Consider the following 15,352-nt stretch of genomic DNA (forward strand, 5'->3'; position numbering starts at 1 on the left):
TTGGTAAGTGCTGGTGGCGCAAATGTTATTATTGCATGCTCATCTCTTATTTTTGCCACCACTTTGTATTTTCCATCAAAATGATATTCGTGTATTATTTCCATTTCGCTTATAAGCTCTTGTAATGAATATTCATTGTGTCCAACCATCTTTGCTATGGGTAAATGAATTAATGCAATATAAAGTTTTTGCATAATTTAATTAATTGCATGTACTAAATTAAGTACAATTTTTTTAATTTATTTTAAAATCAGTGATAGCGAAGTCGAATGATTTAATTGTATGTTAAAATTAAACAGAAATTTTTTAATATATGTAAATTTTTAATACAGTTTAAAATTTGTTAGACTGAAGATGAATGATTTAATTGTATGTTAAAATTAAACAGAAATTTTTTGTTATATGTAAATTTTTAATACAGTTTAAAATTTTTTAGACGGAAGATGAATGATTTAATTGTATGTTAAAATTAAACATAAATTTTTTGTTATATGTAAATCTTGTTAGACTGAAGTTTATATTTTAATTATGTATGAACATAATTAAGCATAAATTTTTAATACAGTTTAAAATTTGTTAGACTGAAGATGAATGATTTAATTGCATGTTAAAATTAAACAGAAATTTTTTAATATATGTAAATCTTGTTAGACTGAAGTTTGTATTTTAATTATGTATGTACTAATCTAAGCACAAATTTTTAATACAGGTTAAAATTTGTTAGGCTGAAGATGAATGGATTTATTGTATGTTTGAACTAAAGAATAAATTTTATAAGATATATTATAATTTTTTATACTGAAGTTTTAATTTTACTTATGCATGAACATAATTAAGCATAAATTTTTTCAAGAATTATTCGATTCTATATTTTTTAATATGATACATCAAATCAATGATAAAAAGGGTTTAATATGCCGAAGCAACATCAAATGATTGGAACCATTTTAAATATTAAACAATAATGAATCAATAGGTCATTGATTAGGTTAAAATAAGAGAAGATGCGCTCGAAGCACTGATAGTACAAGGACTTCAAACAAATCAGTCAATTACAAAACTATATATGTGTGATATACAGCCCAATCTTTATAACATGTACAATTAAAGCGTTATTTATTAAATTCTTAAAACAATATCTTAAACAACAAGAATTGAAAAATCGAATCGAACATTTATTAGGGGAAAGTTCGAAATCTCTTAAAAATAACAAATATGTACAACATTTAATAAATTTCTTTATTTTTTCCATTATTTGTAAAATTTAAATAATTAAATAATATGATGAAGTGTTTCCTAATAATTTGAAATATATATTTTTTTATATCGATTTCATTCCATGCTTCCATAAAATGTCTTTTGTGTTGCTAAACTAAGCCTGTGATGTGAATTAATATAAAAAAATATACAACTAAATTGAATATTCTCAAAGACCCGAATAGTTTGAGCCATGTTTTAAGTGAAAAATATAAATATTTTTTGATCTTATTAGTTTCCAACAAATATAACTTAATCAAAGTGTTCCTTCATGTTTGTTTAAGTGGATTTCTCGTTTGCAATCTTTTTTTTTGACAATAATTTTTACTCAATAAATAGAATATTAAATTTTATTTCTATTTAATAGAAAAATTCTTTATTTATCAAGAAATATAATAATGAGAAATTCTTGAATTCAATATTATTAAATTCATGGACGGCATAATTTGATCAACATACATATTTTGTTTTAATATTGAAAAATTCACTATTCAATTATAAACTATGTTTGGTATAATTCGATCAACTTACATATTTTGTTTTAATAATGACAAGTTCTTAAATTAAAATTATAAATTTTGGATGGCATAGTTCTATCAACACTTTTAAATATTCTTTGTTTTTAATTGCAGAACAAAATAACACAAACTCACAAAATTTACAAGAAAGAGCTATAATTTCAGGCCAAATCAAGGCCTATATTCAAACCATAGTGCACGAAAAATTGCTTAAACTAAAATTTCTCGAAAAAAGGGGAGGGGATGAGCATTGAACATAAATGAGACAGTTAAAAGTATAGGTAAAAAGTGCGCATGTGAATTATTTAGCCTTGCTTGAAGATGTGTTCAAAATTTTACATTAAAAAATAACCATAATTAAGCAAATTTTATAGATCTCCATGTATTTCAGTTACTGCAGTATAAAAATATATAAATTAACTTAGTCTAGATAGTTTCATCCATTACTATACATATGGTAAAAAAATATATGAATAGAGTTATCAGAAGCATTGCATGTTTATCATATACCAAAAAAATTCAATTAAATAAATTATATACAAAAATATTGTAGGATATTGTCCAAATTACCATATAGAATATCATATAACCTAATTGCTTTTGCAACTTACATTGAAGGAATCATTATAATAGAGGTAGACACCAGAAATATTATTCTTTTGTGAAGAAGATTGTAAGCATGATGATGTGAAAAGAAGTAAAGCCAAATCTGTTCAAAAGAGCAATTTTAATTTTGTTGAAAAATCAAATTAATGAAAAAAGTAAAAAATTTTATAAAATTATATTTTTATATTAACGTATTTATAACAGTTTTATATAACTAAAGCGCTTAAAATACAGAAAAAGAGACGAATTTGAACAAAATACATGATAAAAATACGTTCATTGTTAAGAAAATACAATGAATTTACATAAGATAGTAAGATTTTTGAAAAGATGATAATATATAAAATATTAAGATGGTATCTTGCGATTATATAAAAGAAAATTTTGCAAATTCAATATTATGCACGTTTTACTTCTAAATGAATTTCATAAAAAGTCTATTTAAAATGCGATAAACATACTTTCAAAAGGATCTAAAATGTTTTTTAAACTTTAAAAAATTTCCAAATGAACCATCCTAGAGAATCATATTGTTTTATTATCTAATGTGTGATTATAGTTGCAAGAAATTTGTTTCTGGAGAAATATTTATTTCTATTACTTGAAAATTGTCTAAACATTACGAGATTTTCATAGGAATCTTTGACTTTGATTGTACTTATCACACACAAAAGATATTTTTATAGTATTTCTGGTTTTCAAATCCATCTATTTTGATGATAAATTAAGAATAACATACTTCAAAGGATATATCTTAATTTTTAAAACTGTATTTATGTTTATTAATATTTAATTATGCTAAAATAAATAATATCTAAAGTAATAAAAATCAACAATTTTACTTATTAGAATGATTCTGTTCACAAATATAAGTTTTTTTCAACTTTTTTTATGTCACTAAATATGTTTATAATCATATATTTTTCAAATGTGTACAAATAATGTTGCATATAAGATTTTATAAACTTTTTGCCCTTCTTTAATGAAAACCGTGTATATTCTTCCTTAAAAAGTAAAAAAAATATAAAAATAACCGTAGGCCAATTACTATATTATGCAAACGTTTAATAAAAATGTCTTGTTTTTTGCCTTCCTCAACACTTCTCGTTCTTATTTATGTTAGAATCCATTGTATTGACCAGATTTAAATTATTACCTTATAATCTATGTATTGTACACTTATACAACCAAAAATATTTTTTTAAGCAAGTGCTAATCGCATATAATTTTTTATTTTCTTCACAAGTATAAGTTTATCTATTAAATTACAGAATTTTATATTATTAAGATTGTGTTAAGCCCATATAAGTTTTTATTTTCTTCACAAGTCTGGGTTTATCTATTACATTACGAATTTTATATTATCAATATTGTGTTAAGCCCATATAATTTTTTATTTTCTTCACAAGTATAGGATTATCTATTAAATTACAGAATTTTATAGTATTAAGATTGTGTTAAGCCCATATAAGTTTTTATTTTCTTTACAAGTCTTGGTTTATCTATTAAATTACCAAATTTTCTATTATTAAGCTTGCTTTAAGCAAATATAAGTTTTGATTTTATTTGTAAATATTTTATTAGGTGCGTTTTTAATCTCAATATGATCAATACGGTATTTAGCACCTCAAGACAAGATATTATTTGTATTGGAATTTTGAAGCTTTATTGATGCAAAATTTGCGGATTGATTCTAAAAGCAAGATTTTTATGATATAAAAGTTACAAAATAGATATAATGCATATATATTACAAGACAAACATACACACGTATACAAATTACATAGTCTATAAAATCAAAACGGTGTGAAATACTAACAAAGGATTTGTAAAATTTTCCACTAATATATAAACAAAAATACACAGCTTATCTTTTTACTCAATGAAATCAGCAATTCACAATGCTAATTAATGTATGCATAATTGATAGAAAATTTGAACGATTGACTTGATGCGTAAAAGTGCACATGCGGTAGAAATAAACTTCGATACGAATGAAAATATTTTTGAAGACTATTAGACAGATGCAGAAAAAGATTTTTGACTATTTTAAAAAAGAAGGTGTTCGAAATTTATAAACAGCTTAAGAAAAACGTTTGACCAAAAAATAATTTAATGCTGATTTTTTTTTTATTTTATGGTTTTTTATTCTTTATAAATATCTACTTCTTGAGATTACCAACAGGTATATTATATTTTATAGTGTTTAAAAATATAAAGAAATTATAATAGTTTGTTTTATTTTAAAATGATGCTTATAGGAAAAAATATACTGGATTTTAAAATGAAATTCTTATAAATTCAAATAGCAAAAAGTTAAATATTTTCAAAGTGAAAATTTTTGTAAATGATTTTAAAATATACAAAATTTATATAAAATTCAAATAGCAAAAAGTTAAATATTTTTAAAGTAAAAATTTTTGTAAATGATTTTAAAATATACGATATCTCATATTAAACTTGTAATTATAATAAAAATCACCTATAAGTGAGAAATTATATTGATTTTGGGTATTTTAAATAGAAGACCTATATTTTTGCAACATACTTTAGTAGTTAATACCAGACAGAGAACCGGCATTCAGCAAAAAAAACTTAAATTATGTCATGATAACCAAGTTGAAACTAAAACTCTGAATTCAGCTTAAATAAATTAAAATAAAAATAGTTAATGAATTCGATTGAATTTTCAGATGCTTAATGCGCCCTCATGATTTTCCGAATCCCTTTGTTACAAATTCTGGATGTTCTCTTTGCTCTCATTTATCGGATTAATGCATTTTTTTTTGTATTTTCTGTGCTATTTAGATCATGAAAAATGTAAATGACATAAATCTAATTTTATTCTTATATAAAATGATATATTGAGTAATCTTTTCTTCTCTTTACTTGAGCTGGCATTGCTTAGCAAGCATATTCGTAATTAATGACATGGAGAATCTCTTTCTATCTACCAAGGTAAAGATAAACACTTTATATATTACAAAAAAAGAGAATACTTATTTATATAAAAATAAAAAAGTGAAATATTATCTAAATTTACTAAAATTTGGTACTCTTAACACGGGAATCATCACATCTTTAGCAATAAAATCATCCAAAGACTTAAATATAAATCGACTAACCCCGACATCGACCGAACAAGGCCCCAAAACTACAAGTGTAGTATCAAGTGCATGCAAACACGAATCCAATTTAAACCTTTCACCCCCAGATATAACTAATCTCATAACTTCAAAACGATTACCAAACTTAGATTTGAATTTCTCAGTAATACGATCCATAAATTTTTTTATCTTAGATCTTATCGCAGATTGTTCATATAAATACAAATTGTTGTAGAATAACATCGCCCATGGATCGTTTATGATATACAAATGTTCTGGAAGTAGAAATATCAAAACTACTTGATGCACCGATGGGTTAACTATTTCATACATGGCCCAATCTACTTGTGGTATCTCGTCTGATATTTTTTGAAAAACTAGTGCTATTGTTTTCATTAAGATATTTTTTATTTGGGCCATTATATTCGTAATTTCTATTCTCCTTTTTTTTGCTTAGATCATCATTTTTTTTTGATTTGATTGTTTGTGATATAATGAATCGTTTTTAACAATAAAGGAGTATTTTTTTATTATCTATATAAATCTATTTGGTTGGTCATTTCTTTATAATATGTGATCAAAACAAAGATTTGGTCATTTTTGCTTAGATAATAATTCAGATATTTACTTTAAAAAAAATATCAAGTTGTTCATCATGTAAAAAATGCCTTTTTATCAATGGTTACAGCAGTATAAATATAAATTACTATGGCTATCTCATTCGTTTAAAATGTTTTTTTCGAATATAAATGATATTTACAGAAATCACTGTATCCTATTCGTTCAAATTGTATTTTATTCCATTTTCAATATTTTTTTTAGAATTCAGAGTATTTTAGCAAAGAATTATAAAGGGTGATTAAAGCGTCATGTTTTTTTAGATAAACAAATTATCACACTAAACCATATATAATTATACATGATATAATTTTTAAGTTTTGGATTTAAATAAATTAAAATAGAAGTAAGCTTTAAAAACCTTCACGTAAAATTTGAGAATTGTGAAACGACACATAAAGATCTAAGTTTTAGAAAAATTTAATGTGTAGAAAAAAACAGAAATCCCAAAAAATATAATTCGTAAATGCATTATATATGCTTCAATCATAAAATTGCAAAAAATCATGTTCCAGCATTTTAAATTTCTTAAAAAAATAATAACATACTTTTTTTTATTGGTACGGCATATAATAAAAATATAAATCCCTAAGCACGAATAAAAAGAAAAGCTAGGTATTTCTAACGAAATCAGCATAGATTACGTTGATATGTCAAAAAAATGTGCATATTAGTTTAATAACATGAAGATAAGAACATTTAAACTTTTATGAAAAAGCAGTAAATTTTCGTAATATAGTTTGCATTATTGTTGGTTTTTACAGAATTTCTATATTTTTATAGCTGATTACATGAGGGAATTCATAAATTAAAAACTTCTACCACATCCAACCATTAAGTGCTATAGATCCAAAAAAAGCTAGATTTAGGCAATATAAATGCCTGGCTTCATAGATCATGTCATAGCAGCAGTTTTTTTTTTAGATGTAATTTGCGGGTAATTTATTTATGTATTATTTTTAGCCTCATGCAAATTATATTTATATAAATCATAAGATTTTATATGCAGGATGATACCAAAATTTAACAAGTAATCTTATACATCAAAGCTTCTCGATTTGGTATTTTATTTGTTTATATAAAGGTTTTCAGATACAAAAAAAATGCTGATCAAATAATTTAGCTGTAAATATTTGTGTAAATAATAACCTTTATAATTATATATGAAACCGAAATTACGACACATTTGAGCATGCAAAAAATATTAATATTATAATTGTCAAATTTTTTAGGATTTTTGACGGTTAATGCTCTAATTATTAAATATAAAATTGTGTGATTCAAATAAAAATCCGTATTTTTGAGAAAAAGAAATTAAACAACATCAAAAATTATATTTTAATAAATGAAAAGTTACAATAATCAAATAAACAAGACATAACACAATAAAATAGACTTAATTTTCTTTCAGATTTTTTTTTTAATTTTACGTTGGTTTTATAAATTGCTTATTTATCACACAACAGTTATTAAGCATTATAAATAAATATTTATTATCTTTGGTTAAATTTTGTAATTTTTTCATGTGTGATATAGGAATTTTTTTTGTTTAAATTGCGCCACGCAAGACATATATTACTTTATTAGTATTTTAAATTTTGATTCTAAAATTTTTTTTTAGAATCATATTTATGTGGACTAATTTTTCGATATAAAGTCTTTTTTTTGTAAAAAATTGACACCTTTCTGTTTAAAATTATTTCTTATTAACAATTATACATTCTTTTGGCCTATTTTATACATCCATTAATACATGATAGATTAATTGAAATTAGAGAATATATGAATTTTTTATCATTATTTTGGAATGATTTGTTCTTTGTTTCTTGAGTATTTTTCTTCCTTTGATACATCTAAATCAATTTTCTGCACTTAATTTTTTAAAAAATCGATAATAAAGAAATATCATATATTTGAATTATTTTATTTTTCTATAATTTTTTCAACTGTAAAATATATATTTTGACAAACTGATAATTTGACATGGAATTATTCAAAAAATGGCAATCAATTTTCATATTCGTACTATATGTCAAGTTATATTCATCGAGAATTTTTTTAACCCTAAAAATAGCACAAAAAATCAAAAAAAATATTGATGAATGGGTTAGTTGTTAAATTACCCTATAAAAACATATTAATAGTTAAAATATACAAAATAAAATTTATATATAAAAAAGGTAAATGGTCTTTATAATGAGTGACATGATATCTTTTTAATAAAAAATAAAATATTTACAACGGATAATAAAATTCATGTTAAAATAAATTATTTATTAAAAATAAAATTTAGGAGAAATTCGAAAATACCAGAAATTTATATATACAGAGAGGTTCACAATATATTATTTATAATCAATATTAACCTAGTTTTATTTTGAATTGAATAGAATTACATAATTTTGATTGTGTAACTTAGAATATGAAAAATTTAAAATGAAAATACATTTTTTTCACGTTTATATGCGCAATTGAACTCAATTTTAACTTTTAATTATATATATATAAAAACAGAAACACTTGTGAACCCTATCAATAATGTTCAACATGTTCTATATTTTAGAAAAAAGAAACTACCTCCGTGCATTTGCTCTCGTTTTTGTTAATTAAAGCCGTTATTTTGCGCAATGCAAAAACTTTCAATAATTTAATGCGATAAATCACTTTTAAAATACAATTGTATTGACATTAAAATATTTTTAGCGATTTTGAATTATAATTTACAATATTACCTTTCAATTCCTTCATATCTGCTCTTATAAATAAATACATTGCACAAATATACATTTGTAAAAATTTTCTATAGTTTTCGCATCGATTGTGTTTTGAACTCTAAAATAAAGATTTTCAAGACCATATATATATAAAATTATACATTTCATTTTATCTAGCTAGATTTCACAGATCTTATTAAAGTTAGTCAATTTTAATTGGTAAAAAATATTTTATATATCATTCCATGCAATCGAGTTTGAAACAATTGTATTGACCAGTCTATTTTACAATCTAAAAAAGATAACCTATTTACAATTTCATGTAGTTGGATTTATAAAAAATGGCATAAAATTTGTTATTAATAATATAAAAAAATGTTTTTGCACTCGAGTTTTTACTAATAATATTCGACTAGTCTATTTTAGTATATAGAAAAATAACTTATATACCATTCGTTGTAGTTGAATTAGGGGGAAATTGTAGTAAAATTAGTCATATTTAATTTATGTACCATTCCATGCAGTCGAATTTGAAACTATTGTATTTAAAAAGTCTATTTTATATCTAGAAAAATATTTTATAAACAATCTGATGTAGTTGGATTTGTGAACAATAGCATGAATTTAGTATTTTAAAAATATTTTATAAACTATTCGATGTAGTTGGATTTGTGAACAATAACATGAACTTAGTATTTTAAAAATATTTTATATGCTATTCGATGTAGTTGGATTTGTGAACAATAGCATGACTTAGTCATTTTAAAAATCTTGATAATATTTTATCTTGCGGAGGTGTAAACAAATCATCCTAAGCAAAAAGTACAAATAAATGTTTAAAATGAATTTAATATACGATTTACCACATGAAATTTCGTATAAATGTATTTGAATCTTATTTTATTCAAAAATAGAGACAAGGATAGATTATCACAATATGATTTTGTGTATGGTCGCATGGAAATTTAAAATACCCCATAAAGCAATGATTGCCGCTTTCAAAATTGAAAATTCTGCAATAATTCCGAAAAGACATAGCAGTGAAGCAGCAGGATGTGATATTCACGCTAATTTAGGAGGAATTATAAATCCCAAATCACGTGGAACAGTTAGAACAGGAATATCGCTTAAAGTTCCAGAAGGCTATGTTGGGTTAATATATGGCAGATCCGGTTTATCCAACAAATATCTTCTTGAAGTTTTTAATACATGTATTGTTCCCGGAAATGATAATGAAGAAGTCGTTGTTGAATTCTTAAATCATGGAAATGTTCCTTTTGAATATACAGATGGTGAAAGAATTGCCCAATTGGTCTTTGTTAAAATTGATGAGAATATTAATATTGTGAGTGGTTAATAAAATTATGGTTTTTAATTCAATAAAATTATTTTTTATAAACTTGTAAATAATCATTTATTAACACTAAAAACAAATTAATTAATATTTTTGTTATTGGATGCTAGTAATCAATATACATCGATATAAAATTTAGATCACATAGAGTCGTTCTATTTAAATCATTTATAGTATGTGAAACTCTGATAAAGGCACAACTGTCATCTTTCTTTTCACTTTTAATAATTTATCATTTCAATTACTCATCTTGTATAGATGTTTACTTTATCCACCAGATTCAAAATAAAACTTTAAATTAGGCTATTAATTCGAATATTTTTTATATTGCTACAATTTAAGATATAAACAAATTAGAGTCTTAATTTCCCATTTAATTTACTTAGTTAATATTTGAGGATGCTAGTTGTTTGAAAAAAAACGAATTCGAAGCGAAGAGCTTAACTCTTTAGACTTAAACAAAGCTGATTTTTGACCCACTCATCCAAATAAATAATTTTAGATATACAATATTATGAAATGTATTTATGTGATATTTGGTTTTTGTCCTCTAAAATTTGTTTAAGTAAATTTGTATATTGCTCTACAGAACATATTTCACAATACTCATTTCAGTCTCATCATCTTTAAAATCCTTCTCTATAGATATTATCATTAAAGACTTATCATTTAAATTTTTTACACTATGTTTTTTCATAGAATTCTTAATATTAGATTATTGACCAATTGTATTTACTAACCAAACCAAACCATGTTATGTGTATGATACTATTCGTGCTCTGAATGTTTAAATAAGGGGTGCTTATTTACCAGTAAATTATGCTTTCTTATCTTAATGTCTATAGATGAGTCAGGTTAAAATACCTTTATATTCTTAATTTTTTTTGTGTAGTTGAATTTTTATCTTTATCATAGACAAAAATACCTGGTTTGTCTTGCCATTAAAATATTAAAAAATATACTAAAAGTGATTTGGTTGGTTTTTATCATATATTAGCATATTCCTTCAAAAATATAAAATTAGTTCAAATTGAAAAACAAGTCATAGTAAGTCTTCCTTTAAGTATTATATAAAATCATTACATTCCATAAGAGCTTACAAAAAAAACACTTTAAAAAATAAAAAAAGCTACAGTATTCTATTTTTCGATTATAGTCGTATTTTTAGAAACAAAAAGCTTTTTACAATAAAAGTTCATGATATTATCCGTTAAAAAATCCATGAAAAGACATAATGTTATCTCATATAAAAAATGTTACCCATAAAATATATCAATAGAATTTATTGGGCATGTTAGATGGTATTAGGCAATAAAAATGTAATTTTAAAAAGCTATAATAATTTTTATTATTACAAAATTCATGACAAAAATCCAAATTAATTTAATTAAATTTTGAAAAGTTATAATAATTTTTATTATTACAAAACTCGAAAGAAATATACAAATTGATTTAATTAAAAATTGGATTTTATAAAACAGGTTTTGATGCAATAACTAGTTTTTAATGGGTTAATAACAGCAAAAAACCCCGATCGTACCAAGACAACAACTCAATCTTTCTTACTATATAAAATTTACCATAGAAATAAAATAAATCTATATAATTATGAAAAAATAACTTGAAATAATACCGTCCTTTATAATAAATATTATGCAATCTTCAAATTTATACTATAAAGCCATGAAACATAGAAACATTGAGTAGGGGTTCGATAATTATAATATTTTACATATAAATTCCGTATTTGTCACATTATATGCTATTTATGAAACTTTTTAGATGAAAAATCGGTATTTATAACATTATATGATATTCTACTTAATATTTCACACAAAGAATTGAGCTTTTAACATTATATAATATTTTGGAGAATATTTCACATTAAAAATTATATTTCAACATTATTTATTCTGATAGAAATTCACAAACGTATAGATTTTCTCATATTTAATTATATAAATAAAGTCATATAAAATAGGTCATAAATATGCTATTTAGACCGTTAGGAGGTATATTATCGCCTTTACAGGTAAAACATATATAAAGTTATAATAATTTATGTATACCCTTAGATTCTGTATTATTTTAAAGGAAATTAGCAAAATAATTCTTAGTATTCGATAAACAAATTTCAAAAAAAATATATACTGGCAGCAAATAATAGGCATTTTGATAAATTTTTTTTATTGCGTCAGATTTGTAAAGAGTTTGATAAACTGCACAGATCAACAAAAATTACAATAAAGAACTAAAATACATTATAAATATAGGAAAGGTTAGCGTGATAGATGTGAGTTTAAAAATCTTTACCATAATTTATATAAAATAAAAAAATGTAAAGTAATAGCATATTAAAAAATCAATGAATATATATGATATCTTTACATAATACGTATTTTGTACTATTCAATTAAAAATTTACGAAAAAAGCATAGCTACACAATACCTTAAACATTTTAAATATTCATTTATCAAAGTCGATATTAATCATAAACTTGATCAAAATCATATTCATCATAAGACATGGCATAATTTTACAATAATGTGTAGATAATATTAGTAATAACAATTCTAATAACATAAATATATATGTTCATCCGTATCTAATTTCCCCTGATTATTCCATATAATTTTCATATAATTCCACCAAAAAAGAGCTATTGCAATATTATTTAGTTATTTACAAAATTTTCAATTTTTTTTAGCCTACTTAAATATTCTCGTACTACAAAATGCATATGATTCCTCTCAAATACTCGTAAAAATTTAATTTTGTATAGTTATTATTCAATGCAGCAATTATTGAATACTTATTTTTAAGAGCCAGCAGAAAATATTTTGAAAAATCACAAAAAAGCTACTGATAAAGATAAAGTGTTATGAAAGTACCAATATTTTATAAAAAAACAACTTTCGACCCTTTAATTTTGCATTAACACCATAATGGTTTTTTTAAAATTACATATGTGCGTATTTTTCTATGACCGAAAGACAACAAATTATAGGGTAATTTTTTTTTCTCTTTAACGGCCTATGTAATTTTGAAAAATATTATGATAGTTATTTTGTGTATAATTAAAGGAGATAAAGAGAAAGTTGACTTTTATCCATTTATATGGATAAATACTGAAAAATCCACAATGTATGATTAAAAAGATGAAATGATCCTAAAGATAAATAACTAGGTGTGAAATAACAAAATAATATATAACGCATGCTAGATATAAAAAATAAATGTAAATAACACAGATATTTCTATAAAAACGATATAAGCTCTTAAATTAAAAAATCCAAATTTATACCATATAACTGTAATAGATATGTGTAAATAAAAAGTTTAAACTATACTTATTCTTTCCCATTAGTTTTATATTAATATAATCATATTTAGCAGAAAAATATTATATAAGGCGATTTATATTTAGGTAAATAATCCAAGATACACAACTTTGTAAACCAATTACAAGCGAAAGAAATAGATATTGGTAATTATTTATTGTTATTTAAATATTAAATATGAGAAAGACATAAGTATAACGTATGATATCTGGTTTGATCCATCTGTTGCATAGAAACAAATAAAACACAATCCAAGCAATAAATATTATCACAGAAAATTTAAAACAAAAAAACAAGCATTAAATGCTTTATAGTCTAGAACAGTTTTTTTTCGGTAAATAAAAGACACATAAAAAGCCCATACAAAATACGAACATCAATTAGCCGATAATCTCAAATAAAACAAAGTCGAAAAGATTTCGTGAACATACAAAATTATCATTTGTGCATAAAAAAAGGCTCCAAATAAAAATATAAATCTGAAAAATATTCATATGATGATGTTAGAATCTTAAATTACTCTTTTATTGAAAAAAGAATAGAGATTGAATAAAAAGAATTTATTAATAGCATACAATAATATTTAACTAAATTTTATACATATAAACAAAAATTAAATTGGAATACATATATAAAAATATGTTATAAGCTGGAATCTTAAAAACGCGTTTTTTTAGTAATTCGTTTTTATTATTTTAAAAAAAAAAGCGGCCAAATTTATGCAGATGCATATTTTCGATACTAATTAATGTACGCGAAGATGTTTTAACCACTAGATTCTAATATATATCTTCAATAGAATTCTATAAATATATCGAAAGCTATTATTTTATAAATATCTATAGTATCACCTTTGTGCTATAAATCTATGATATGATATCAATAAAAATTAATAGGATTTTCGAATTTTTAAAAATATTATGGGATTCTGTTCTTAATTTATTAAACAGAGTATATGTAAAGAATTTAGAACCACTAGATTATCGGAGTATAATTTAACATTTAGCCGTTTTCAATGAGATCACAAAATAAAAAGCCACATATTTACATTTTTAGACATTTCAGAAATCAAAAAATCGATCATCAAATAAAACAGAGAAATTAATGCACTTTAAACACTAAATACTAAATAATTCTTCATATCAATTATACACAAAGAAGAAAATTGTTTTATACGAAGATTAAATTGTGGATTTCTATCAATATTTACACAGAAAATATAAAAATGATATATTGCGGATATTCATATTTACGAATATTTTGATACTAGGATAAAAATTAATGTATATTTTTTTTCTAAATTTAACAGAAAATAGCTATAAGATTTACGCCACAACGATTATTATTTCCAAATTGAAAGGTAATTTTTATGAGATTAAAAATTTTTATATAGAAAACTGTTTCGTCAAAAAAAAACCCTTTAAAACAAGTCACGGAGAATTCCTTTTATTTACTCAAATTTTTATTCGCTTCTTCATCTTTAGTATCCGAAGCAACGAGCTTGCTAGCCGGATTCGAACTTGATAGGTTATTCTGAACGCTAAATTGGATTTTCGGGTTAACAAGCAAATTACCAAACGAAGGAATCATATGAGCATAGTCATTTGATTCATTTTTACGAATAACAATGTTCGAGTCAAAATTAATGTTAGCTGCAAATCCACCTGTTACATCATCAGAAAGACACGGAGCCCTCAAATCCTCTTCGATTTTTTTAGATCTCGATTTCATTTCAAATTTAGTATCCACATTTTCAGGATCCATAAAATTAAACTGCACATATCCTCGGCAAAAAATTCTTTTCAAGTCTTTTTCTTCGGTTTCCTGCGCTTCGCC

This window comes from Rhyacophila brunnea, unplaced genomic scaffold (assembly GCF_057557595.1).
Source record: "Rhyacophila brunnea isolate RB1 unplaced genomic scaffold, BYU_Rbru_1.0 scaffold_81, whole genome shotgun sequence".
In the NCBI taxonomy this organism is placed as follows: Eukaryota; Metazoa; Arthropoda; class Insecta; order Trichoptera; family Rhyacophilidae; genus Rhyacophila; species Rhyacophila brunnea.